The sequence below is a fragment of the Rhinolophus ferrumequinum genome, chromosome 11 (assembly GCF_004115265.2).
Source record: "Rhinolophus ferrumequinum isolate MPI-CBG mRhiFer1 chromosome 11, mRhiFer1_v1.p, whole genome shotgun sequence".
Taxonomy (NCBI): domain Eukaryota; kingdom Metazoa; phylum Chordata; class Mammalia; order Chiroptera; family Rhinolophidae; genus Rhinolophus; species Rhinolophus ferrumequinum.
Window position 1 is genome coordinate 7,027,937 of NC_046294.1, and position 26,045 is coordinate 7,053,981.

At 47.4% G+C, this 26,045-nt stretch overlaps 1 long non-coding RNA gene across 1 annotated transcript in view; it reads right to left on the minus strand.

The window, feature by feature from the left end:
* The window catches only part of LOC117031208 (uncharacterized), a 49,398-nt gene that overhangs the window by 8,299 nt on the left and 15,054 nt on the right, over positions 1–26,045 (minus strand). The window contains exon 2 of the long non-coding RNA XR_004424480.1: positions 18,675–18,785. This is a non-coding gene — a long non-coding RNA (uncharacterized LOC117031208). The remainder of the gene's footprint in view (positions 1–18,674; positions 18,786–26,045) is intronic.

A 26,045-nucleotide genomic window follows, 5' to 3' on the forward strand; every position in this document is an offset into this window, starting at 1 on the left:
AGGTTCCAGTCTCACACTGTGGTGGACACGGGTGCCCTGCCCACTGCCACTTCACACTCCTGATACAGACATACAGAGGTGTCCACCTGCAAATGCCTCTGAGGTCCTCGGGCTCCCAGTCATGCTGCAGGCCCAGCAGGCTGGAAGTGCGGGCTGACTCAATGCCCTGGGAAGGGCGTTCAGGCAATGGTGATGGGCAGGGCTGAAAGACAAATACCGCCACGTCCTCGTCCCTCAATTGGGACGAGTCTCAGTTGCCCATCTTGGTACCTGCAGATCACTCACCCCTCTGAACCCTCCTTCTTTTCCCCTCTCCTTGTTGGCACCCAAATCTTTGTCTCAGGTCGGCTCTTGGAGGAACCAAACCTAAGATAACACCACACCAAAAAAATAAACAAGGTACACAGGAGACTCAAATATGAAAAGAGGAAAAGCAAAGTTTAAAACATAAGAAGAAAATATAGGAAAACCTGTTTATGATCTCTATGTAGGGGAAGGATTTCTGAAACAAGAGGCAAAAAGCACATGATAAAGGAAAGGACTGATAAATGTGACCACGTTAAAATACAGCATTTTCTGTTCAACAAAAAAACCATAAAGACAGTGAAAAAACAAACTACAGATTAGGAAGAGATATTTAAATCACACTAAATGACCACGACCGGAATATGTATGAACATCCTCGCAAGTATAAAAATCAGACAAAATGGGAAAATGAACTAAGGACAGAAATAGGAAATTCACAAAATAAAAAATAGAAATGACCAAGAAACAGAAAAATATGTTTTATCCCAATAATGCTTAAGGAAATGCAAATTAAAACAATGAGATAATCATATTTTATTTATCAGTTTGGCAACATTTTAGAAAATGGAAACAATGCGGGAGAAAGAACACACTCAAACACTCTGGCTGCAAATAGGAACCCCTATCACCTGTAGGGAAAACAATTTGGGGACATCTAAAATCATTTCAAATGATTATGCCCTATGACCCATCCCACTTTGAGAAACGTATCCTACAGAAATACTAGCATGGGTATATAAAAAATATAATAAAGGGTATGTTTTTCTGCGTCATTAGAAAGTAGAAAGAGAAGCTGAAATGTCTCTCGGCAAGGAATTGTAAAATAAATAAAACTATACTGCTCATTAAAAGCAAGGGGTGAAACATAATCTATACATCCATGGAATATTATTCAGCCTTTAAAAGAAGGGAAATTGGCACTCCTGCTACATCAATGAACCTGGGAGTCTGGGCCACCTGTTCATGCGGCTTTGGGACCTTCATGAGCCCAACTCCTGATGTGCCCCTTCCGTCTTATGATAGAGGCCTGGCTTCGTGATCTAGTGGGTGATCCATCAGCTCATGATGGCCACTTGGTCACTGTCAGATGCTCAGTTTCTACCAGGGCTGGGTGGCACCCAGGAGCCCTTCTCTGCGGCAGATGGCATAACCTTGCCCCAGCACCTTGGAAGCTTTACTGTGGCTTTGCTGTAGTGACCTTCCCCACTACAGATATCTCTAATATCAGAGGGTCTAGCGGGTCATATGTGCCAACCATGGAGGCACAGATGCATACACCCTAGCTCCAAACCCAAACAGGCCCAGCAGGCGTGTGCTTCTTTCCTAATGGTAGAAGCTACGGAGTGCAATGAGCCCCCCTTTACTTTGGAGGAGGAGATGACCCGACATGCCCAGACCCCGGACCTTTTAAAACTTCCCCAACATGTCAGGCCTTGACTCTTTCAGTTCCTCTCCCTCCGGCCTCTAGAGCACACATATTCTACCAAGGCTTTCAGCACACCTACTGCTTCTCACTCAGCAGGTCTGATTTACATGCCGCTGCTGATAGAGTGAACCAATGTGGCGGTCTGCAGGCTGTCCAGATGGACCAGGTCCCTTTGGATTATACTGTTACAGACAGCAGGAAAATTAACATAGCCCTGGGGTAAGGCCATGAATGCAAATGTTGGCCAGATCAATAGCCACATCCCATATACCCAAGATGATATTAACCAGCTCTGGGAAAGATGTCACGTCCTTCCCAGAAGCTGCCCTGGGGGGTACTACTTGATGGAGTCTCTGGTGGGCCACCGTCATCTGCCATGAGCAATCTGGCTTTTGCAGGGTCCAGACCGCTGAATTCAACAGGGCTGTGCTGAAGACCCCGACTCCTGCACCCTCTAAGCCTCTGAAGATGGCACTAATCTCTGTCATTCCTCCAGAAACGCAATAGCGATTTTGATTTTCTACCTTCGCTGGGATGGGGCAGTATGGAAGAGAATCAAGCAGGCTGTGTCAGGGGCTTCCACTTGGCCCTTCCAAGTACAATAGCCGAAGTTCTGCAGCTCAGGGGACCAATTGCTAAGGATTGTATACATTCAGGGACAGGGAAAGTGACCACCAAGTGGGTCTCTGGATACAATAGGCCTATTGTGAGATGGACCTAGGACAGGACTCCATTTATTACCTGATCCCCATGAATTCTTCCTCTACTGCAACATGATGGCCCTTGAGCCCTGTATCCGGCAGCCGTGGAACGATCTGGGTGGCCCATTGCGGCAGCCTTGGAGTCATGTCACTGAGCTCTCCCTTCAAGAGAGAAACTGCCGCAAGGCAGTGAGCTCACAGCCTCCACACTGGGCCACATGTTGGAGCCAAGGCCGTGCCCTCTGCTGGCAGCTCCTGATCCATGACTACACACAGCAGGGTGGTAGGGCCTGGCATTTTCTTCCCAACGTGGGACTCCTCTAAAGGCAAGCTGTGGGCTCTGACTCCCTCAGAGCCACAGTGCAGCTGGGGCTTTTCCTACCCCCTCCTTTCACAGGTATTAGAATACCTTCGCATCTGAAAGCTTCCCCAGCTGCTCCTGCTCCCGCCTTTACCTTTCACAGGTGATGCCCACAAACCTCTTGCATTTCTAGCTCCATCTGTCCACCCCCCAGAGGACCTGAACTGACACACAGCCTTTCCCCACGTACATTTATAACACGTACTAGAATGAATGGCTAAAGTTTCCTGCTGTGGGTTGAGTTGCATCCCCCAGAAAAAAGGGTGAAGTCCTAACCCCCAGTACCTGTGAAGGTGGCCTTATTGGAAATAGGGTCCGTGCAGATGATCAAGCTAAGATGAGATCGTTAGGGCGGGCTCTATCCCAATATGACTGTGTCCTTGTAAAATTGGGACATTTGGACACAATGACAGACACACACAGAGTAAGAACGCCGTGTGAAGACGAAGGCAGAGATCAGGGTGATGCCTCTACAAGCCAAGCAATGCCATAGACTGCCAGCAAACGACCAGAAGCCAAGGGAGCGGCCTGGAGCAGACTCTGCCTCGCAGCTTCAAGAGGAACCCACATGCCCACACCTTGATTTCTGACTTCTGCCTCCAGAACCATGAAACAATATGTTTCTGCTGTTTCAGCCACCCAGTTTGCGGTCCTTGTTACAGCAGCCCTTGGAGACTCATACAGTCCCTTTGGGGAAATCCTGGAGAAATCACTACTCTATGCCCCTCCCCTTGGGGCTCTGGCTTCAGAGGGGAGACGTCCCCAGGCTGGGAATTCAGCCTTCTCTGAAATTCTGTTACAGTTAAGTCCTGAGCCTGTCTCCAGTGGTCTGGCCTCTGGCTGTTGAAGGGGAGGTTTCCTTAAATGCTGCCAAGGAATCCTCCTGACTTTGCTTTAGATTGTTGATCAATAACACTGAACTTGCCATTTTCTTTCTTCAAAGCATCAACGGCGCCCAGCAACAGCCTGAGCAGTCCTCATCAGTCCTTATGATCATTATTTTCCTCAATGTCTCTCAAACACAAATCAGAGCAGCCCTGTCCACCTGTATCCTGTCCCAGGTGACTAAGGTGGAAGCTGAGCAGCTCCACCACCCACCGGTGACAGAGGACTCATCACAATTGGCCAGCAGGGCATCCCACTACAGAATCCCACCCGTGGGGTCGGCTTCCTAGGACCACTTCCAGTACTACCAGCCTTCAGGTGTCTAGAAGCAGAACCTGAGACAGGATTTTGGAAGCAGGGACTTATCAGGACAAGATCCTCAGGGAGTGAGGGAAGTAGGATAGGCAAGAGGAAAGGATGAGCAAGGACGTGTTCTCAGGCTAAGCCCAGCCTTGGCTTGATGCACAAACTGTACCACTGACGTATGCCCATCTTGAGGTGAGGGGGCAGCCTCTTGCACCCTGTATCAGTTAGTTATAGCTGTCCCCTAAACCTTCCAGGCTCTGTGGCTCCATCAGCCAAGGTGTTACTCCAGAGAAGGGGGCAGGGCCCTGGAAAGGAGATCTAGTCTGAACATCACCAGCAGCTCTGCCATCATAGCCATCTCTTCTGCTAGTTCATGCTCAATCACTAGCCAATCCCATTCCATTGTCTCTAGTGGGAGTCAGGTACCCACCCAACATGTCTCCCAACCTGCAGGGGACGCAGATCGAGCTCTCCAGGCAGCTCTGTGGACGCCTCTCCCTCTCAACTTGAGGTAAGGCACACCACCCGCCACCACGGCTCTGAAGAAAATCCGCCATTCCCACTCCACTCGAGGCCTTTCTGACCTCTTTGATTGGCTGGAGGGGCGTGGTCATCTAGGAGTGCCAAAGTCAGTTCTCCATCACCAGCTCTGCAAGGATGGGGGATTGTTGGCCCCTATTTGCTTAGAGCCTCCACCAAAGGGAGGCAGAAAACCTCATGGTAATACCCTGTAATCTGAGTATGTGAGCTGCATCTGATTCTAGCTTTCCACTCCCCACCCCTTATCCTCTGTACCAGGGCTTACCCCCACACTTGCCCCGCAAAATCAGCAGAAACAGAGACCAGAGCTCTATTCCTCCCCCACCACCACTCAGAGCGAAGCCAGGAGGAACAGAGCGGAGGAGAGCGCCACCTAGTGGACGCCAAGGACAGCTGACTGCAAGTGACCGAAAGGGACTCGTTAGACCGCAGGACGGTGCCCCAGGGGAGGGGTGGGGCCAAGGGGCTGGACCGCAAAAGACTGAAAGAGAGAACTTTGGAAAGTGGAGGAACCCCGGCGCTTCCGTTGAGTTGCCAGGATCTCCGTCCTCCCCCCCCCACCCCCTTCCCCCGGCTCTGCCCACATAAAGGAGTGAGTTGACCCAACCAGGACACAATGTCCAGTCTCTAGCCCCCTCCCCGGACTCTTGGGGGAAATTTCCTGAACATTCCAAGAAAAAGTCGCTTAAAATCCTTTTGGTTCTGGTGTTTGCTTTATTCCAAGAAAAGGGTTAAGGAAAAATTCAGAAAGGGGAGAGGATGTTCCCTCTTCATGGGGGGGGGGACGCGGGCAGGCGGGGGACATTGGCCCCCTACCTTAGCATGGTCTCTCAGGCAGCAAGGAGGGAAAGTGAGCCAACTGCCAGCCAGAAATGGAGATGGAAGGCCAGTATCCCTATCTCTGTGTAGGTATGTGGACTTATAATACATTAAAAGGTCTGGAAGAAACTATACTCCACTGTTAGCAGAGGCTCTCGGGCAGGGGAGTGGTGTTAGAAGAGAAGACAGAACTTTCACTTCTTAATTTATACACTTCCCCAAAACTGTGGTGGGATCATGGGTGAACTTCACTTTCAGTTTTCACCTCTTTTTGTATTTTTCAAGTTAAAAAGCAATTGGATCATAAAGGCTGAAAGTATCATGATGGTTGACAGAGGCTGAGGGGAGGGGACAATGGGTGGTTGGTGTCTAATGGGAACAGTTTCTGTTTCACAAGATGAAAAGGGTTATGGGGCTGGCTGGTGGTGATAGCTGCATGACAGTGTAGTTGAATTTCGTACCCCTGAACTGTACACCTAAAAATGGTTAAGATGGTAAATTTTATGTTATGTGTCTTTTACCACAATAAAGAAAAGAAGAAAAAGGAATTGGGAACAATAGGATGTGAAGTGCCTCCTTAGCCTTTTCACTGCGTTAATTGATTTCAAGTTTGTTCTCCAAAATGGGTCAAAAATCTACAGATAATAATTACAGTATTTATATTTTTAAGTAAATACAGTTAAGGTGCTACATTTTATTAAAATAATTATTTTAAAGTATAAAAATTTCCTATAGTCACTCATTCTTGAAAAACACGAAAATGTAGAAAAATGTACATCTGCTTTCCTAAACTTTCTTTCTGGAACACTGAGCTTGTGAGGTAAAGTCGAATGACACAGCCAGCGGCATGGAAATATCATTTGACTATAGACGAACTTCACAGCGAAAATGTTAAGAATGCAGCACCACCAATGAGATGCCAAATCAAACCTGAACATGACCAAGCCTTAGATCAGGGGTTTGCAAACCAGGGTTCCAAGTGTGGCTGGAACACATCCCTGCTCATTTGTTCATGTATTGTCTGTGACTGCTTTGATACTACAATGGCAGAATTGAGAGATTACGACAGAAACCATATGGCCCACAAAGCCTAAAAAATTACCATCTGGCTTTTGACAAAAAAAAGTTTGCCAACCCCTGCTCTAGGACCAACTACCAGATTACAAGAAATACAGGAACATGTCCAACAACGTCAAGGGCATGCAACCAGCAAAATCCAGACTGTGGGAAACTATAGGACAAAGCTCCAGGGTCTTCAATATGTAATTTGCAACAACAAAAATAGAAGGGCCTATAGATTCTAAAAGAGTTGGGCAGTGATAGATAATAGAAATGTGTTGGGTAAGAAAATAAAACTTAATTTTCCTTGGGAGCAAGTGAAAAGATATATCTAAAACTGAAAAACAGATATTAAAATATAAATTGTTTAATTTAGAAATAGAGATTTAAAAAGATGAAGCATCTATGAGAAAAATGAATGAGGTTGCTTCTGGATAGACGTTTCAGGAATCAGAGAAATGGAACAGAGTACTCATTTTTTTAAAGTCTAGTGACAGGATTTGACTTTTTAAACTATGTATAGGTTTAAACATAAACTATTTAAATATAAATATTTGAATGGCATAATAACTTAAAATGTTTTTAATTTAATAAATGGGTGAATAGTTTTATAATGTTGGATTATGGAAGGCCTTTCTAAACATGACCTGAAAATCAGAAACAACTAAGGAAATGGTTGATGTATTTGGCTGCATAAGAATCTAAAACTTCTTAATAGGAAAAGCTACTGTACATACAAGGTTGCAAGACAAATGACAACTGGAAAAAAAGATTTGTCACAGATGATACAGACAAAGGGTTAATATGACAGCTGATTTGTTGTTATTGTTTTGTTCCAAACAACAAAAACTGATCTTAGCTGATTTAAGCAAAAAGGAATGGACTTGAGTACTGCACAGACTCCAGAAAACCTGGAAAGCCAGTCTCAAATGCCTCCCAGCCAACGTTACAGCTGGTCAGGTAGAGACCCCACTGCCGCCCCCATGCTGGGCACTGGGCACTGCCATAGGTCAGCTGCCATTGCTTCCTCCCTCTCCAGAATAAAGTCTGCGCAGTTCCTGCTATCTCTGATTATTAGCTTCCAATTGCATTTCTGAGCATCTGAATGGCAGAGCCTCAATTACAGGCCAGCATCCTAGCTGCAAGGGAGGCTAGAAAGCAAGCCCGTGGCATTTCCAGCTTCCATAGCAGAAGTCAGAGATACCCCAAAAGGAGGAAGGGGATTCAGATGCTGGCTGGACAAAGGTAATGTGCAATACAAGTCCTAATTTATCAGAGGAAATTATAATTCATTAAATAAATGATGAAAAACTTGATAGAAAAATAGGCAAAGGACATAAAGAAGCAATTGACAAAACAAGTGAAATTAGCCAATAAATACATAAAAAGCTGTTTAGCCTCACATATAGCAACCACTGTTAGGTGCCTACTCCAGATCAGTTCCCACCTTCTTCAGTGCTGGCAAAACCTTGATGGTGTTTAGATATGAACCCCACCTGCCAACAAGTCAGGGGAAAGCAGGTGATCCAGTTTTGATCAATGAATGTACAGAGAGATATACTGGGGGGCTTCCAGGAACGATGTGTGTATCAGTCAGCATAGGCTAGCTGCTGTAACAAACATGCTTCAACTCTCTACAGCTAACACAACAAAAGTTTTCCTCTTGCTCATGCAAAATCTAACGTGGATATTCCTGGTTGAGTGCTCCTCCCACAAAGTTCTCCTCCAGGCAGTGAATCAGAAATCTAAGATCCATCCATCATGTAGTTCGGCTATCCTCAGATTTGGTCCCCAGATCACTGCACATTGTGCCTTCTGTTCACATTCCATTGGTCAGAACAGGTCACCTGGTCACATGGACACCCAGCTGCAGGGGAAGGAGGAAGCTGGGAACTGTAGTTTAGCTCTGTGCCAGGAAGAAGATGAGCCTAAAAATTTAGTGAATACCCAGAACTGTCCTTCCCATAATTCCCCCTCTGGTCACCACATATCCATTTGACTCTTCCTCCCACATGAAGGACAATTCTTAATTGGGCCCTAGTCTTCCTCTCTTAGCGAAGCTCCCTTTCCATTGCTTTCCACGCCCTCAGGGTCCTTTTGCATTAATCGCCTTGACCAAATCTGAAGTGGATGCTGGTGGTCGTGTTCTCCTTGGGATCTGCACAGTTTTTGCCCCTGGCTCTCTGCTCCCTCCATTGAAACCTGAGAGGACATTGTGCCCTCCCATGGCATGTCTCAGCGAAGAGTCCCATTCTGACCCAGTGGGTGACCACCAGGCCTTGTTCCACATGCCAGACTCCCACTGGTAGGCCTGCATAGATCTAGGGAGCTGCTTCTTTGGGCAGGCCGAGAAAGGTGCCAACCCCCGGCAGACCAGGGCTTCCTCTGCTCCAAGCACCAAGGGAAGAGGCCTTAATGTGAACTGTTAGGGGGCGCACACAGAACACAGAAGAAGGTGTTCGAGAACTCAGAACACAGCCACACACACGATTTCCAGAATTAAAATGTAACAGAGGAAGTGAAAAAAATAAAACTCCTCTGAGAACAAAAGCTACATTCCAGAAGTTCCAATGGGAGAGCTCTTTCCAGCATAGAGCCAAACACAAAGGAATGAAAGCACAAATAAAAAGAGTCTGCGTGTGAAATCAGATCTGCAAATTGTGGGTAACTGGGTTTCTAGAAGGAGAAAGATGAACATAGGATGCATGGTAATTTAAGAAATAGTAGAGTAAAAGAGAGACATGATTCTTGAGATCTGAAAAGGCTGCCACCAGGAGTGATGAGTGAAGAACACACGCCTCGTCACAACCTGGCAAGACGTTTGACTTCCTCAGATAGAGACAAAGTGCCCAAAGCTTCTGGACAGAAAGGCCCTGGCAGAGAGGTGGGCTTCTCCTGTACATGCCTGGAAGTGAGAGGGGAGGGAACCCATTGACAAACTGGGGAGAGAAGGCAGCCCAACACACAAGAAAGACTCCTTGATGAGCAGCCGAGAAAACAAATCAGAAATCGCTCTGACAAGATGAAAATCAAATCAGAACAAAAGTTTTAAAAGAGTAGAAGACAGCGTACAGGAAACAGCGGTGAGCCCTAACGTTTGTTTATAGTTACATTTCGGTGGATGCTAATGTGCCCGAGAAATGGAGTATAATTTCTAAAGAAACCCAGGAAACACACTATAAGAGAAAACTTAATAATAAATAGCCTAAGAATGGAACTAAAAATTCTAACTGACACTAGCGAAACTCTGGAGTTGGGGGTAGCAGCAAGGGAGTGAGTGAGGGAAAAGTGAAATATTCCAGAATTCTCTTTTGGGGGTGCCGTGGGCAGAGTGGACGAGGACAACATTAGGAGGTAGGGTGTTTTGAATACCTTGGATAGTTAATACTTGGTAGTATGGTAAGAGGGAATTAGAGGTTTAAATACCTTTGTTTAGGTCAGAAAGTCAACCACTAGTAGAATTCAGGAACCCAGTGGAATTTCTAAATCGGGAGTTAAGTAGGTGGGGGAAGTAAAAATGGAGTTGTTCAAGCCAGTAAAAGTGAAGAAAGGAAAAAAGAAAACAGCAATTCAAATGATTGGAAAAATTATATCATTTCAATCCCTGCAGGGCACCATGCTGTTTGCTGGAAGGTGGAAAACAAAATGCATTTCCCAAACACCCTTGCAGCTCAGTTCTGCCCGTGACGTTGCTCTACCAAACAGCTGCACCTGGGCCAGATCTGAGGGCAAAATGAGGCCAGGACCTGCTTCTGCTTTCAAGCCAATAGTGGGGTGGGAGAGTGGAGCTGAGGTCCCCAGAGCAGAGGCAACGTAGAGATCCCACTGTTGGGGTGAATCATAGCGAGGGCCAGGCCATCCTGGAGCCCACAGTTGTGGCAGCAGTGTCCTGACCCCCATGACCAGCAAAGATGGTGTGACCCAGGGCTAGCATCTGGGGTGGTGACAAGCTGAATCCCCAGCTTCCTGGTCATGCTGCGAATGGTGGCCCCCTCTCAGGCCATTTCTGTGGTGCTGCTCAGACAGTCCCCCCTAAAAGCTCAGCCTAAAACCTGCTTCTCCAGCTATTCCAACAATTTTGCAAGCACCTAATTCCTGTTCACAGACCACCGTAACACATAAAGTTGAAAAAACTTGAAATATTGTGAGAATTACCAAAATGTGACACAGAGACATGAAGTGAATAAATGCTATTAGAAAAGTGGCTCCAATAGACTTGCTCCACCCAGGGTTGCCACAAACCTTCAGTTTGTGAAAAACACCATATCTGCAAAATGCAACAAAGCAAAGTGCAATAAACGAGGTGTGCCTGTATATGAAGTTCAAGAACAGACAGTAGAACGTGTGAGAGTAATAGAAGTCAGAATAGTGGTAACCTGTGGGACGGGCACGAGCAAGCTGCCTGTGGGGTAAGAAATAAATGTTCTATATCTCGATTTGGGTTGCTTAGGTAGAGAGCTGCATAAAATGTGACCAAGTTGTCCACTTAAAATTAGTGTACCTTTCACCCTGTACTAAATGTTTATTATACCCCACTAAGTGTTTTAATCCAGTCATGCTATTTAGAAGATATATCTAAATCAAAATGTAAAGAAATGCTAAAAAGACACCAACTTGATAGAGAAAAAGAAAAACCCTAAAGAAGTACGTTTCAAGACCAAATACAGAGGATGCCAAAAAAAAGTATACATTTTAAGAAAGGAAAAAACTGTATTAAAATTGTAATACTCAGTATATACCAATAACAAAAGATGAATACAAGTCATGACTATACATTTTTTTGGCACCTCTGGTATAGACTCCCTTTGTCGCTGGCCCTTCTGGACAACGCTCCCGCACTCCGGGGAGCAATCAGCAAGTCTTTAAGAAGGGAGGTCAAAGCCCCCCAGGACTCCCATTCAGGCTCCTTCCTACCTCCACTAAGGGAAAATCTACTTCCCTCACTCCTGGACATAAGACAATCTAAGTTCCTTCACTGAATGCTGAGTAGGCACCTACTGCACGCACCACACCACCCGGGTGTGTTTGTCATTTCCTCCCCTCCCCACCCCTCTGCACAGAAAAGCTGGAATTAACCATTTGCTAATACATTTCACTTGGGTTGCTTGAACCCCTCCCTTAGTGGTGGTTCCCAATGGGGTCCCGGGGCCACTCAGGAAGGGTCCTGCCCCCCCCCCGCCGTGAGTCAGGCACTGCAAAGAGGCACTGACCCAAAACAAACTGTACCCTTCCATACAGTAGACAAATGTCAGCCCGACTCTACCTCTTATGTGTCCACACCCTTGCTGTGGCCTGGTCGTGGGTGGGGGCACATTCCTGCTCTTTCAGTTTGAGGTTGACCATGTGATGTGCTGTAGCCTGTGGCACATGAGCAGAAGTGACAACACGCCAGGTCCCGAGAGGTCTCATACGGTCTGCTCACCCTCTTGTGCCTCTGTCAGAGAGACTCAGCCCCAGCCACCCACTAGACCAGTGAGGAAGAAAGACACATGGGCTGAACTGCCTGAGCAAAATCAGCCAAGCCCCAACCAATCCACAAAGTCCAGGGAATAAATGGCTGTTGTTCGAAGCCATTGAGTTTGGGGATGACTTGTTACATGGCACTATGGTGGCAACAGCTAACCGTTACCTCCACCACTCAGGAAATTTGTGATCAGGACCACACGTGGGGCATTAACAGCTGTCACAGCCATTCAGAGGAGAGCGAGATCGGTATGGGAGAGCCTGGAGGATTCCCAGAGAAGGTAGCTCCGTATTGGTGGCCTGTTATACAGCAGGCACTGTGTACGCAGACACCCATGTATCCTCATCAATCTCCTGAGAGGTAAACGCTGTTACCTGGCAAGGCTGAGCCTCGTCGTTCCCACATGACGACAGCCTGAGAGCTGAGCTATCCCCTGCCCTGTCCGCAGGGCACCCTCTGTCCAGGTCACCACAACCCCTTCCATTCCCTATTGCCTCACACTCCTCTACGTCACCTGCCTGGCTCTTTCCAGAGCTGGAGTTTGAGACCCCTGCTCTGCAGGGTCCCTGAATCTCTACCAGCCCAGCAGCGAGTGGCCATCTGTCTTTTGGGGGGGAGGACAGTTGCAGTATTTGAGAACTCACAATTTCCCAAGGTTCTCTGCCCTCTCTCCTGAGAGAAGGGATCCCAGAAACCACGGAAATGACAAAAAGGCTGAGGAAATGCGTGTAGAAGACAAGAGAGCCAGTGGCAGAATGGGGGGGACCCCAAGGGGATGCAGTGAGACCCAGCCCCCAGGAGGGAGACAGAAATGTCCCTGAGGCCAAGCGAAGCCTTGTCCCCACAAGGATGGATGCCAGCAGACACTGCCAGGAGGCTAAGGAGAGGAACCCAGCAAAGATCCCACACCAGAGCCGGAGAGGGAACATGACCTTTGAGGAAACTGCTTCCACAGCACAATAGGCTGCAAAGGTGTTTTTGTTTGTTTGTTTGTTTTTTAAGACCAGAAACAGCTCCTGAGGACTCAAAACCAGCTGCAAGAAGACTGACTGGATGAGCTTCCATCTGACTTATACACACCCTGAGACACAGGAGAGAAAATGGGCTCTCCATTCCTTCCAGAAATATTCTCGTTTTTCCCCAGGTCACTACATTGTGCTCTGCTCCACATTCTTTGATACAGAAAAGACCAAAGACCAAAGTAGGTTTGGGAGATTTCCCAGAAAGAAAAAAATAAAAAAGCATTTTAGTTTCCATAGTTGTGGAATCATTGCTCCCTGACTATCAGGGTCCATCATTTCTTTTCTGGGCAAATCCCAGGAGAACAAGCCACAATGCTGCTCAGACTCGGCCAATCCCACCTTTGCCCTACATATCTGAGCCCCTTGGGAAGCAGGGACATCAGTGGAGCAAAAGGTAGGACAAGACTCCCTGTCCAGTCCAGTCTCTGTGCAGAGCCAGTACCATGTTCCAGAAGCCATTAAAATACCCTCAACTAATAGTTCTCAGAAAAATGTCAAAAGAACCCCAATTATACCATGTGAAATCTCCTCTTATTCTCTCGTGGTCTGTTTATGTCCCAGGCCTGCCTGCCCTTCTTTCTCTTTCTTCCCTCTCCACTCCAGCACACTCCAATTCCCCCACCCCCACCAAAACAGCTCCCGCCTTCTTCTTGACTCTCCCATCCTCCCAATTTTGCATCAGGGAGTTCAGGAACTGACCTGGCAGAGACAAGGCCCATTTCAAAGTCCAGGGGCAGAGAAGTTGACCCAGCCAGTACAGAAATCCCCTCAGGAGGCAGGAGGAAAGGGAGGACAAGCTGGCTGAAGAATTTCACTCTTTGACAAAACTGAGGCTTCACTGCTCCACAGAGAGAGGCCGGGCGGCTGAGGTGTTAACCTGGTAACCTCCCGCCCCAGCTACCGAGCTGTATCATTTAGGAAGCTCTCGAGAAAACGGGGAAATTTAACCCGAAAGTCCAGATGTGAGGCATTATCAGACAATGCCATCGAAGCCCGTGCTCTTTCTATGTCTCCGCCCTGTCTCCCCAGGCATTAGTGTCATCTGGCCATCAGCCCCTTTATGGTCATAGACTGTCCACTGTGGCATCTGGGGCTACCTGGCTCCTTAATCACAATTAATGGAAGAGGATCAGTGCTGTGCTGGTAAGCCATTTCTGGGGGTGGGGGGACCCTGATTTGTAGCATTTGCCAATTTCTCTGGTGTAATTACTCCCATCGTGGCTAATTTCAAGCTACCAACTTGACAACACAGTTGGTAAGAGATTCACACAACAGATTCTCACAAGCCAGTTCTAACTAGCTCCAGCATACCACTTGGGGAGACAAGCATTCTTCTCTAGACCAAGGAAAATCCCCTGGATCAGAGGATGGGATAACATAGATCGGTTTAGACTAATCAGGGCCCACCCCAAGACCTGGGAGCAAGGTCAATTCCAGTCAAACCGTTGGCAGCTTCGCAACAAGGGCAGGAGGAAGGAGGAAGGAGGGAGGAGCAGATGTTGGGAGAGGCAGTCGGAGACACCACTCACCTTCCCAGTATTCCCTTCCCAACACTCCTGCCCAGCCAGTGTCCTGCGGCTCCCCGCAGCAGCCCCTCGAGCAGGCCTCACCTTGTGTGTTGGTGGGCAGTGGCTGATTCCTGGCTTGGGGACAATGAAGTCATGAGGCTGGCAGGCAGAAGGACCTCAGGGACAACCAAGGGCAGCAAAACCATGATATCCCATAAAGGCCCCAAGAACCACCTCACGGGCCTTCGTCATAGCTGCATGGCCAGCAGCCAGCCTACATGCCGGACAATAGCAACAGCCACGGCCGCTGACTTCCAGGTAAGAGGGCAGCCAGAACCCCTCACTCGTGGTCTGCAGGTTCTGGGTCTTGGTCCATCTCTGAAACCCACTGAGGCAGGATGAAGGTGCGAGGCCAGTATGCCTGCCTATCTCTGCCATAGTTCACGATCATGTTATCTGGTGGCTCATTTTTCTTATAAGCTACACCCAGGCCTTTGGGAAGCCAGACAGCTTTGTAAGACATTGACATCCGACCCTAACACAGCCCCCGAGGTCAGTGGTTCTGGTACCTGCCACGGGCTGAGATGGAGGACCTGAAACCTCCCTCCACCACCCGCTGCCTGGTCCAGAGCCACGTGGTAGGCTCCAAGCAATGCTTCCCGTGTCATCTGTGCAGAAACCCATTTCTCTCTGCTGCCAGCAGGGCTAATTGCTGAGTTAATGGGCATGTGTTGTTAGGTGAAAAAGAGCAAGTTATAAAACTGTATTTATGGTTTGACATTATTCTTGATGAAAAGGAAGAGTGTGTGTGTGTGTGTGTGTGTGTGTGTGTGTGTGTGAGTGAGAGAGAGAGAGAGAGAGAGAGAGAGAGACTTTGTGTGGTGTGTTGGAAGGGGCCTCTCTCTGCAAATATAAATGACACAGAGAACAAGAATAGAGCAGGCGTTCTCACTAGGGGCGATTTTGCCCCCAGGGGACATCTGGCAATGTCTGGAGACATTTTCTGTTTTCACACTGCGGGGGAGGTACTACTGGCATCTAGTGGGTAGAACCCAGGGATGCTGCTAACATCCTACGGTGCACAGGACGCGGTCCCCCACAGAGAATTAGCAGTGCCGACAGTGCGGAAGTGGGGGGCACCCTGATCAGAGCAGTGTCCCACAGTGGGGTCGGCAGATAAGCAGCATCAGCGCCACCTGGGAACTTGTTAGAAGTGCAAGTTCTCGGCCGCACCCAGACCTGCTGAATCAAACATTCCAGGCGTGGGCCCAGGAGCTCACCTTCCAGGTGACGCTAAAGTACACTACAGTTTGAGAACCACTAGTCTAAGAATACACCTTTTATCTCTGGATGGGGGAACGGTGACTTCTACGTTTTCCTTTTTCTGTGTATTTTCTAAAATCTCTGTATTTAAGTAGGTATTACCTTTGTGATCAAACTATAATCTAAGGACTTAATGAATCAGTGATGCTAAGGTTTCCTTGTCAGGGAGAAAAGAGAACACAGGTTCCAAGACCTGAATGTAAATCCCGGTTCAGTTTAACAAACAAGCCCGTGACCTTGAACGAGTGAGGCACTCGAGGCTTAGCTTCCTCACCTTGGAAATGGGCATGAGAATGGTCCCTCTTTCTCGCGTTTATTACGGGGAAGAGAGGAACTATCCCAGACACAAGCCCCCAGAGCTCTTCCGGTTTGGGGAAGCGATCAGTAAGTTCCCTGCCCCTGAGGTGGTGTGAACAGTAGGTGGCTGGTGACAGGAAGGGTCCATGAAGAGGAGGGGAGTTTCCACACCACCCCCACGAGCGCATGGCTGCTAGATGGAGGCAGCTGGGTTTTCTTCTACTGTATTTCTGCTTCCCGAGTCCAGGAAGAAAGCCAGGCATTCGTGCCTTGCTCTGGGAGGCCATTGTGAATGGGCCAAAGCTGAAGTGTTTCCCACATAGTCTCTTTCTGGAAAAACCCAAACACGAGGAGACTGTGCTGGGAGTCCTGGAGGGGCAGGGAGAGGAAAGCCAAGGTCCCCAGAGCCAGGAAAGTGCAGCACCCCAGGTTCCCAGGGGAGTGAGCTCCCAGGGCTTCTGACTCACTGAACCCAAGGAAGGGATGGCCGTGGCATCCATAGAGAAGCTGGACCCTGACCCCCAGGGGCCACAGAAACCACAGGACTCCAGGAGACCACAGGGCATGGCAAAGGGCATCTCCATGGTGACTGTGTAGACCAGAGATGGGTCCCCAAAACTGGGAGCTGAGCAAGGTCCCTGTAGCAGGGTTTGGAGAGAAACCATTGATGGCTGGGAACTTTTCCCCTCCCACTCCGGAGTCAGACTTAACTGGGTGTAAATAATCCTGTCAGGGTTGACACCAACTTAAGATTGTGAAACATGGTTCTTCCCTGTTACCACATGCACCTCATCTTCTGAGGGAAGAACCACTACGCCCATTTTATAGGTGACAAACTGAGACACAGAGGCAGGTACCTCGCCCAAGGTCACATACAGAGTAAGCCCCTGCTTGAGCATAACCCGCAGGATGTGCCACCCCCAGTGTCAAGGAGGACACACCTGGGGTGACACTTCACACCCAGCTCCTCCCACACCACCCTTGGTGGTTCCTCACCCCCCGCGCCCAGAGCTACCCATGGAGCTCCCTGAGCCCTCAGCCCTTCCCAAAAGGACGCCATTTGCAGAGATATAAGGACAAGCGAAAATCGCCCCAAAGCACCCCTGCCCACATTGGCAAGGCCTCTTTTAGGACTGTGCTTCCCCAGAAGAGAAAAACGAATAAGGTGGCAGATTTCAAAGTACCAGAAGATTTTCATCTTCCATCTGTAATGGGGAGTGGAGGATGGACGTTCGTGGAAGTGGAAGAACCAACCAGGGAGCCAGCACAGACAGTCCAAGGGAAGACAGCCCTTGGCAGGCCCAGGATCCCACGTCCAGAGCGGAGCTGACCCTGCCCTCATGTGAACCAGACCGTCTGGACAAGAGCCTCCCTGGGCCACACTGGACCCCTGCCCTCTAACCAGAGAGCTTGGATGGCACAGTCACTGTGGGATGATGTCCCCTCCCACATCCACGAGAGCCCAATTTGCTCAGGCAACACCGCTTACATGTTCGTGTGTGTTCAGCCACGTTTTTCGGTGACATTTTGTTTAGGGACGTTCCTTCTACGGCTCCATTGAGCTGGATGCTGTCGGATATCATTCTAGAACAGATGGAGTCTGTCCTGCGCCAAGAAAATGTCCTCCTCAGGCCGGCCCGGCAGTTACTGCGCCTTGCACTTCCATGAAGGTGTGTGCAGGCCAGGTCTACAGCAGCCAGAAGGCAGCGCCCTCGTCCCCACCCGCCCCAGTCAGAGCCCTGAGGTAGGACAGTAGTAGGCCCTTTATACATACCATGGGTCAACTGAAAACGTCAAACACACCAGTTAGAGGTGAATAGTAAAACACCAGGTTATGTCCATCCCCAGACAGTCGCCCAGCAAAAGGGGACCTTGGCAACACAGACCGGCTGGGGCTACTTCTACAGGTAGACAGCACCTTCTACAGGTAGACAGGTAGGCGACCTTGGACACAGGAGGGACCCAACGTTGCTGGGCTTCCATTCCTACATCTGTAAAATGCATAGAAGACAGCATCCCCTTCGGGAGTTCTGGTGAGGATTTCAGAGGTTAAGTACCCACAGCCCTAAGCCTGCCGTGTGTCGTGCCTGGCACGAAGTAAGCACTCATTAGATGGTAGCTCTGATGGCCCCAGACAGATCTTGCTCCTGGGCCACCTCAGATTTCTGTATCTGATCACCAGACACGGGGTAATTGCTCGTTTTCTTTCTGGAGGATTATGGACTCCGGCCTGCCATCTCTCTGCCTCAGGGCCCTCCAGGGACTTCGATCTCGAATCCTCACAAGGGAAGGCCCAGACAGGCTCTGAGCAAAGACGTCCTGTCCCTCAGAGCTCTAGGGAAGACAATTTCCTGCATAGCCCTCTCCCAAAACTAGGCTTTCCTGAGCCTAGAGGAAATTTGGGGTCAGGGGTGTGTCTTTGAGAGGAAGGGGAGGCTGCATGACAGGAAGCCAGATGGCGCCCAGGAAGCAGCCACCCCCACAGCCTTTCTGAGCCCATTGTCGTCTCCCCTTGGGACCCATTTGGGTACCTGCTTAAGCATCTGCCGGCTTAGAAGATGACAGCATCTAGCTTTTATCAGGACAAAGAAAGGATGATCCTCAGAGGGCCTGATGATTACCTTGTGGTTTCCTTGGAAACCAAGTCCCCTGCTCACCTTCTTCAGGCTTCTTCTTTCTCTCCTGCCCTGATCTGGGCCATGAATCCAAGAAGGGCCGGGTCACCACTGTAGGGTCCATTCTTCAGGGTCACTAAGGAACCCTAGTTGCTGAGGGAAATAAGTGTGGGAGGAATAATAGAATTAGAAAAGCACCATTTGGTAACTTCTAATAAAAGAATTGATTCAGTCAATGGTCAGCAGTGGTTGATACATTTAGAGGAAAAGTTGATGGGCACTCCAGCCAGTAACAAGCCACCCCCAGCACAGTGGCTAACAGAAGCAATTTCCTATCTGTCCCACAGTCAGAGTCAACCAGGCTCACTGGGTAGCTCTCACTTGGGGTCTCTCAGACGGCTGGGATCAGACGGAAGCTGGGGCCGGAGTCATCTAATCATCAGCCCCATCCATCATTCTCATATCTGATGCCTGGGCTGAGTGATGGGAACAGTGGGGAGGGGTGGGGCCTCTCTTGCTCATCGTGTGATCCCTCCACATGGCTAGCTTGGGCTTCCTCTCAGCATGGTGGTCTTAGGATAGTCAGACTTCTTGCATGGCACCTGGATTCCCCCAAAATGAGAGTTCGGAAAGACTACGGGGGAAGCTACAGGCTTCTTATGACCTAGCCTCAGAAATCAGTGTCACTCAGTATCATATTCTAGGGAACATCCAGATTCAAGGCGCGGGACTACATGAGGGCATGAATAGTGGGAGGCATGGTTTGTTGGAGGAACCTCCGTGGAGACTAGCTACCAAAGGAGGAACCTTACCATGGAGGGGGCAGGCTGTCACCATCAGCACCCACAGATTATTTTTAGAGTCACTAAAAGAGGGACAAGCTGACTGTGTGTTCCTCCTGATATGGTACAATGGGAAGCCGTGGCACCATCCATGGAGTATTCTTGTAAAAAGAAAAATTAAGCCTAATGCTAACTGCACCTGGAAGGCTAGTGTCCATTTGCAGGAAGTGCAGAGGAAAGAGGTAAGCAATATTGTGAGGAACCAACCGGCGGAGTCCAGACGTGGAACGATCCTCAGGAGAAATGACGAGGCTTCTACAACAAGTCAGTGGCACTAAATTAAAAAGAGAAGGGAGGGGACCGGTCCTGGATTGGAAAGGCCTTAAGAGACCTGAGGACAAAACCCCGCAAGCCGGCCTTTTCTGGATCCAGATTCCAACAAACCAACCATAGTATAAAAAGACATTTTTGAGGCAAACAGAAATCTGATTATGGTCTGGGTATTAGATGACCCCAACGGGTTATTATTTATTTTGTTAGGTGTGATCATGGCTTTGTGGTTATATAAGAAAGAGTGTGTGTGTGAGTGTGTGTGTGTGTGTGTGTGTGTGTGTGTGTGTGTGTGTGTGTGTTTAGGGAAACATATAGAAGTGAAGTCACATTATATTGAGATTTTATTTTAAATATTTTAACAGAAAGACAAAGAAAAAGATGCAGGAAGAGGAGTAGTTAAAGCAAATGTGGTAAAAATCTTGCTAATTATCAAATCTAGGTGGATGATGAACATACGGGCTTTATCGTACGATTCTTTCTGTGTGTGTGTGTGTGTGTGTGTGTGTGTGTGTGTGTGTGTTGGAAATAGTTCCTAATTTTAAAAAAGTTTCAAAGGGGCACCATTGGGAAGGAGCCTTGTATCCCTCACTGTCCCTGACAGCATGGCCTCGTACTGGAATCATTTGTCACAGTAAACTCAGCTGCTCAGACCTCATCAAGAACAAATGCAGCCTTTCAAAGTCACCTTTCACAGAGCCAGAGGCCCAGTTTCCAAGCTGTCCTTCCGGCCTTCCTATTGTTAAGTGGGGGCTCTGCTCAGCTCCTCAGCTCCTGAAGAACGGTGGGGGCTTAGCTCCTGAAGAACAGTGGCCCCCACCTCAGAAGTGTTGTCCCAGCATTCTGTCCCCTTTGGGCAGGGTGACATCGGAATTAAGTGGAACCTGTGGGCTACATGCAGCATCAAGGAAGGTTTGAAGCAGACAAAGAGAAGAAGGTCAACTACATGGCATGTACAAGCCCACATGTACACCAGGTCCCCACCCCCAATGAGAGAGAGAGAGAGAGGGAGAGAGAGAGGGGTGTGTTCCTTCCTTCTGGTCCATCCACTCCCAAGAGATGTTTCTTCCACAGGTTTGGAACTTGCCTGTCTTTGAAATTCCCTTTGGATTTCAAGGTCAAGTTCCTCAGATCAGTATATCACCCCCCCATGGGGTTAGATAGGCTGACTCGGACCTCGTGGGAGGGTAAGGAGTGCAGAGGGAAGACGGCTGGCCTGGGGATTGGGAGCCCAGGCTCAGCCCCAGCTGAGCACCTCTGGGAGAGTCCTGCTTCTCTGAGCCTCATCAGCAAGCCGAGAGCAGGCCCGATGTTGGGCCAAGACCCAGACTTCTGAGATCCTCAAACTGTAAAAGGGCAGGGAGAAAAACATTGAGTACCTGTTCTCCTGGCCAAGGTTGATGGCTTGTTTGATGTGCAGCAAAGCACAGCAACTACAAGTCAGTTCCATTTCTCATAGGCAGGTCTGAATCTTATATCCACTTCCTTTCCAAGGAGAACCCAGGCCAGGCCAGTGAATCCCCTGGGAGATGTCATCTGAGCCCTGGGTCTCACCTGAGCACATGAGAGAAGAAGCTTTACAAAGAAGGCACGTGGGGAGCCAGCCTGGTGGCTCAGGCGGTTGGAGCTCCGCGCTCCTAACGCCAAACGCTGCCAGCTCAACTCCTCAACTCTGCAAGGGATGGTGGGCTGCACGCCCTACAACTAGCAACGGCAACTGGACCTGGAGCTGAGCTGCGCCCTCCACAACTAAGATTAAAAGGACAACAAACTTGACTTGGAAAAAATCCTGGAAGTACACACTGTTCCCCAACAAAGTCCTGTAAAAAAAAAAAAGAAGGCACGTGGGTTCAGGTGTGACAGCACAGAGGGGACTAATGGCGTGTGTGTTCAGCCACAGGAAGGCCACATGCAGCCTGGAAAGCCCTTGGCCTCAGACAAACTCTTCAGCACCACTATGTAATCAGAGAATTCAACCCAAATGAATATACTAAAATTAACCCAAGTTTTCTTCTGTCCCATAATTAACACGGTTATAGAGTCTCTAGCATACCTGTCTACCTTCCAGCTGGATGATGACATGGGAACACACCTGTGCACACGGTCAGGCAAACACAGAGGTCAATGGGAAGACATCAAGCCACCCAGAGAACGACAAAGCAGGTGTCCTGCCCCATCCTCAGCTGACTAAACCCAGCGACTAAGGACCATCCCATGGATATTGGGCATTCTCCTACCCCTCTCCTCAGGAAGGCAGGGAAGGGACATCCACAGACTGACCAAGACCTTCTGGGCACTGAAATGACACTAAACACATTAAGTCACATAACCAGGTAGGCAATGTAGCTGGGGGGGAAATTCAAAAGAGCCAGAATATTCTATTATAGAAACATTCTTGTTTTAAAATATATTCTTTCCTAGCTGAAGTTCTTTCCATGTGGCAGTATTATAGAGGGCTCTTTTTTTTCTTATCTGTATTTTCATTCTTTTCACAATATTCTTGTAGAGCTGTTTCCATAGAGACTTCAGCACTGTTACCATTTGGGGCCAGGTAACACTTTGCTTCTGGGAGCTGTCCTGTGCATTGCAGGATGTTTAACAGCATCTCTGGTCTCTACCCACTAGTTGCCATTAGCATCCCCCCAACTGTGACAACCAAAAACGTCTGCAAACAATGCCAAATGTCCCCAAGTAGGCAAAATCACCCCCAGTTGAGAAGCACTGCCCTAACGTCTGCCTGCTAAGCCTGCGCATGGGGCATAGGTCATCAGAGAGATGAAGGAAGACCAGGCTCGAGAGTAAGGACAATAATTAGCAGGGCTTCCCAAGTGCCAGGTGCCATGCTCCACACTTCCCGGGTGTCATCTCATCTGATCCTCACCAGAACTTAATGAGAAGGCCCTGTGATCTTCCACATTCTAGGGAGGCTAAATGGCTTGTCCCACGTCCGTCCCATGGCTATTAAGAGAGTATGTCATGAAAACCAAGAGGAAAGATTTTCAAGAAGAAAGGAGCCATCTGCGATCCGAGATACAAAGTGCCATTAAAAATGAATATAAATGGTACAAAATAGTCATGGAATGTGAAATACAGTATGGGAAATATAGTCAGTAATATTGTAAAACTATGTATGGTGTCAGGTGGGTACTAGACTTATCGGGGGGATTACTTCATAAATTATATAAATGCCTAAATACTATGCCATACACCTGAAACTAATATAAAGTAATACTGCATGTCAACTATAATTTTAAAAATATATAGTCACGGAATGTAAAGCACAGTATAGGGAATATAGTCAGTGGTATTGTAATAACTATGTGCAGTGTCAGACGGGTAGTAGACTTATGGGGGTTATCAATTTGTGAGATGTGTGAATGTCTAATCACTATATTGTTTTGTACACCTGAAACTAACAAAAAAATGAATATAAATGGTACACCAACAAATTAGATAACTCAGGTGAAATGGACAAATTCCTAGAGAGACACAAACTATCAAAACTAACTCTAGCAGAAAAAGAAAATCTAAATATACCACCAACAAGTAAAGTCACTGACTTCGTCATCAGAAAACTATCTTCAAAGAAAAGTCCAGGCTCAGATTGTCTTCGTTGGTTAATTCTACCAAACATTTAGAGTTAATACCAATTCTTCACAAATTCTTCCAAAATATAGGAGAGGAGAGACTTACAAATTCATCCCATGAGGCCAGTATTATCCTGATACCAAAACCATACAAAAACATCACAAGGAAACTACAGACCAATATCTCTTATGAATACAAATACAAAAATCATTGACAAAATACAGTAAGTCCTCGTTAATATCCATCAATAGTTTCTTGAACACTTAAGCAAAACGACATATAACAAAACCAATTTGACCATAGATTAATTGATATAAACAAAAGTTAAGTTCCTACAGCATATTTCTGGTACAGAAACATCACCAACTTCTAAATAAAGACCCAAAACACTTCTAATATTAAACATTGAGATAAATGTGAGTATACATACATTTCAGAAAGATAAATAAAAACGAGTAAGATCATTATTTTCCAACCCGCTTATTCCTGTTCATGGTTGAGAGTGGCCAGAGTCTCTCCCAGTAGCTCAGGGTACAAGGCAGGAACCCACTCTATACAGGACGTCCTTCCATCACAGTTGTTTCAACAAATGGTGCTGGGGAAACTGGATATTCACATGCAAAAGAATTAAGTTGGGCCCTTACCTCACACCGTATACAAAAATTTACTCAAAATGGATCAAAGACCTAAATGTAAGAATTAAAACTAGTAAACTGCTAGAAGAAACCATAAGCATAAATTTTCATGACCTTGCATTAGGCATGATTTCTTAGATATGACACAAAAGTACAAATGACAGGAGAATAAATAGACACATATAGACATTATCAAAATTAAAAACTTTTGAGCTTCAAAGGACACCATCAAGCTACTAAAAAGATAATCCACATAATGGGAGAAAATGTTTGCAGATCATATATCTGATAGAGGGCTGGTATCCAGAATATAAAAAGAACTCTTACAACTTAATAACAAAAAGACAAGTAACCCAATTGAAAAATGGGCAAAAGCTCTCAATGTATAATACATTTCACCAAAGAAAATATACAAATGGCTAATAAACGTAGGAAAGGATACTCAAAACCATTAGCCATAAGGGCAATGCGAATAAAAATCACCATAAGATATCACTTCACACCCTCTAGGATGGCTATAATCAAAGAAGCAGACAATAACAAGTGTTGACAAAGCTTTGGAGAAATTGGAGCCTACCAAACTCGTATAATCCTCTAATCCACTCCTAGGTAAATACCCCAGAGAAATGAAAACATATATCCACACTAATTAGGTTTCATTTCAGGGGGCTACTCCCTCAGACCTGGTACCCAGATTCTGAGCTGCAGCCACCCCACCCCATAGCCCTCAAAGGCCAGAGATCCAGTGGGACTTAGCTGCAGCTGGAACAAGTTTGCAATTCCAATAATGCACCAGGTCTTTCCCCCTTGGCTTCCAGTGGAGAATATCCATTCATTGAGAAATAACTTCTTGCTTCTGACTCTTCCTGAGACTGATCTCGTTTTTCCTCTGTCACCTCTCTGCCTGGCCACCGTCCTATGCAGTCTTTCCCTGTGCTTGGCACCTGATATCTGTTTTCTCATGTACCCAACAGTAAACCTGGGAGGTTAGTGTTTTTGTAAATCCACACTTTCTCCAAAAGCCCTGAGGCCAGGTGTATTGCAGACATCAGATCTTCATATTTTAGAAAGGTAATGTGATGTATACACTGTGTATTATATAACAGCCCCAGTGGGCCTGGGGCAGCACCCTGTAATCAAACATATTAATATTTCACAGTGAGATGTATGAATAGTCACATTGAGTGAAATAAATAAAAACTATAAATAGCCTTTCATCAGCTCAGGTCATGTTTTGCAGCATCGAGTGTCTAACCAGGTCTGACTGCTTTGAGGTCTCTGCCCTCACCTCCTCCCTACACATGCTCTTGAATCTTCAGCCACAACCATTTCCTTCTTCCATCTTTCCATACAAAAGCATGTCTTTGTCAAATTATGTGGCCCCAACCTATGTGCCCGGCTGCAGGGGGACTAAAGAAAGCTTGGTGCTTCATGTCCATCCCTGACCTGACCAATTCCTACCTACGTCAGAAAGCTCTTCATGTATACACACCCTGTTTGGGCTGAGCCCGGACCAAATGGGCACCAGTGTGATATTTTTAAAAGAAAATATCCCTTCACTCCCCACCTCAGGTAAAAGTCTCAGATCCCCTGACCCACACAAGTTTCACCTCTTCTGGGAAAACAAAAGGCCAAGTTTAGCAGAGCAGACCCTGTCTTGAGTCTGAGAACATCCACATCCGTGCTCCAAAATCTGGTATGGCTCCCTGTTACCTATATTATTTTAATGACCTTCCTCCTCAGACTGGCTTTACGAGACCTGGCTTCATTTATCTATATGTTAGATGTCTCTGCAGAGGCCACTTCATCCGTTCATTCAACAAGTATTTATTGGATACCTATTTCATGCCAGGCACTGTTCCAGGCAGTAGGGTTTTTAACAGTGAATAAAACAGACAAAGCCCCTTTCCAATTGAGCTTGCACTGTAATGGGGGGACGGATAATAACAAATACGTAGATGTATCATATAATGTCAAGTGGTGAAAAGTGCTGTGAAGAAAATAAAGCAGGGTAAGGGTATAAAGAGAGATGAGACGGCTTGTTTTAGACAGAGTCGTCACAGACAGCCTCTCTATAG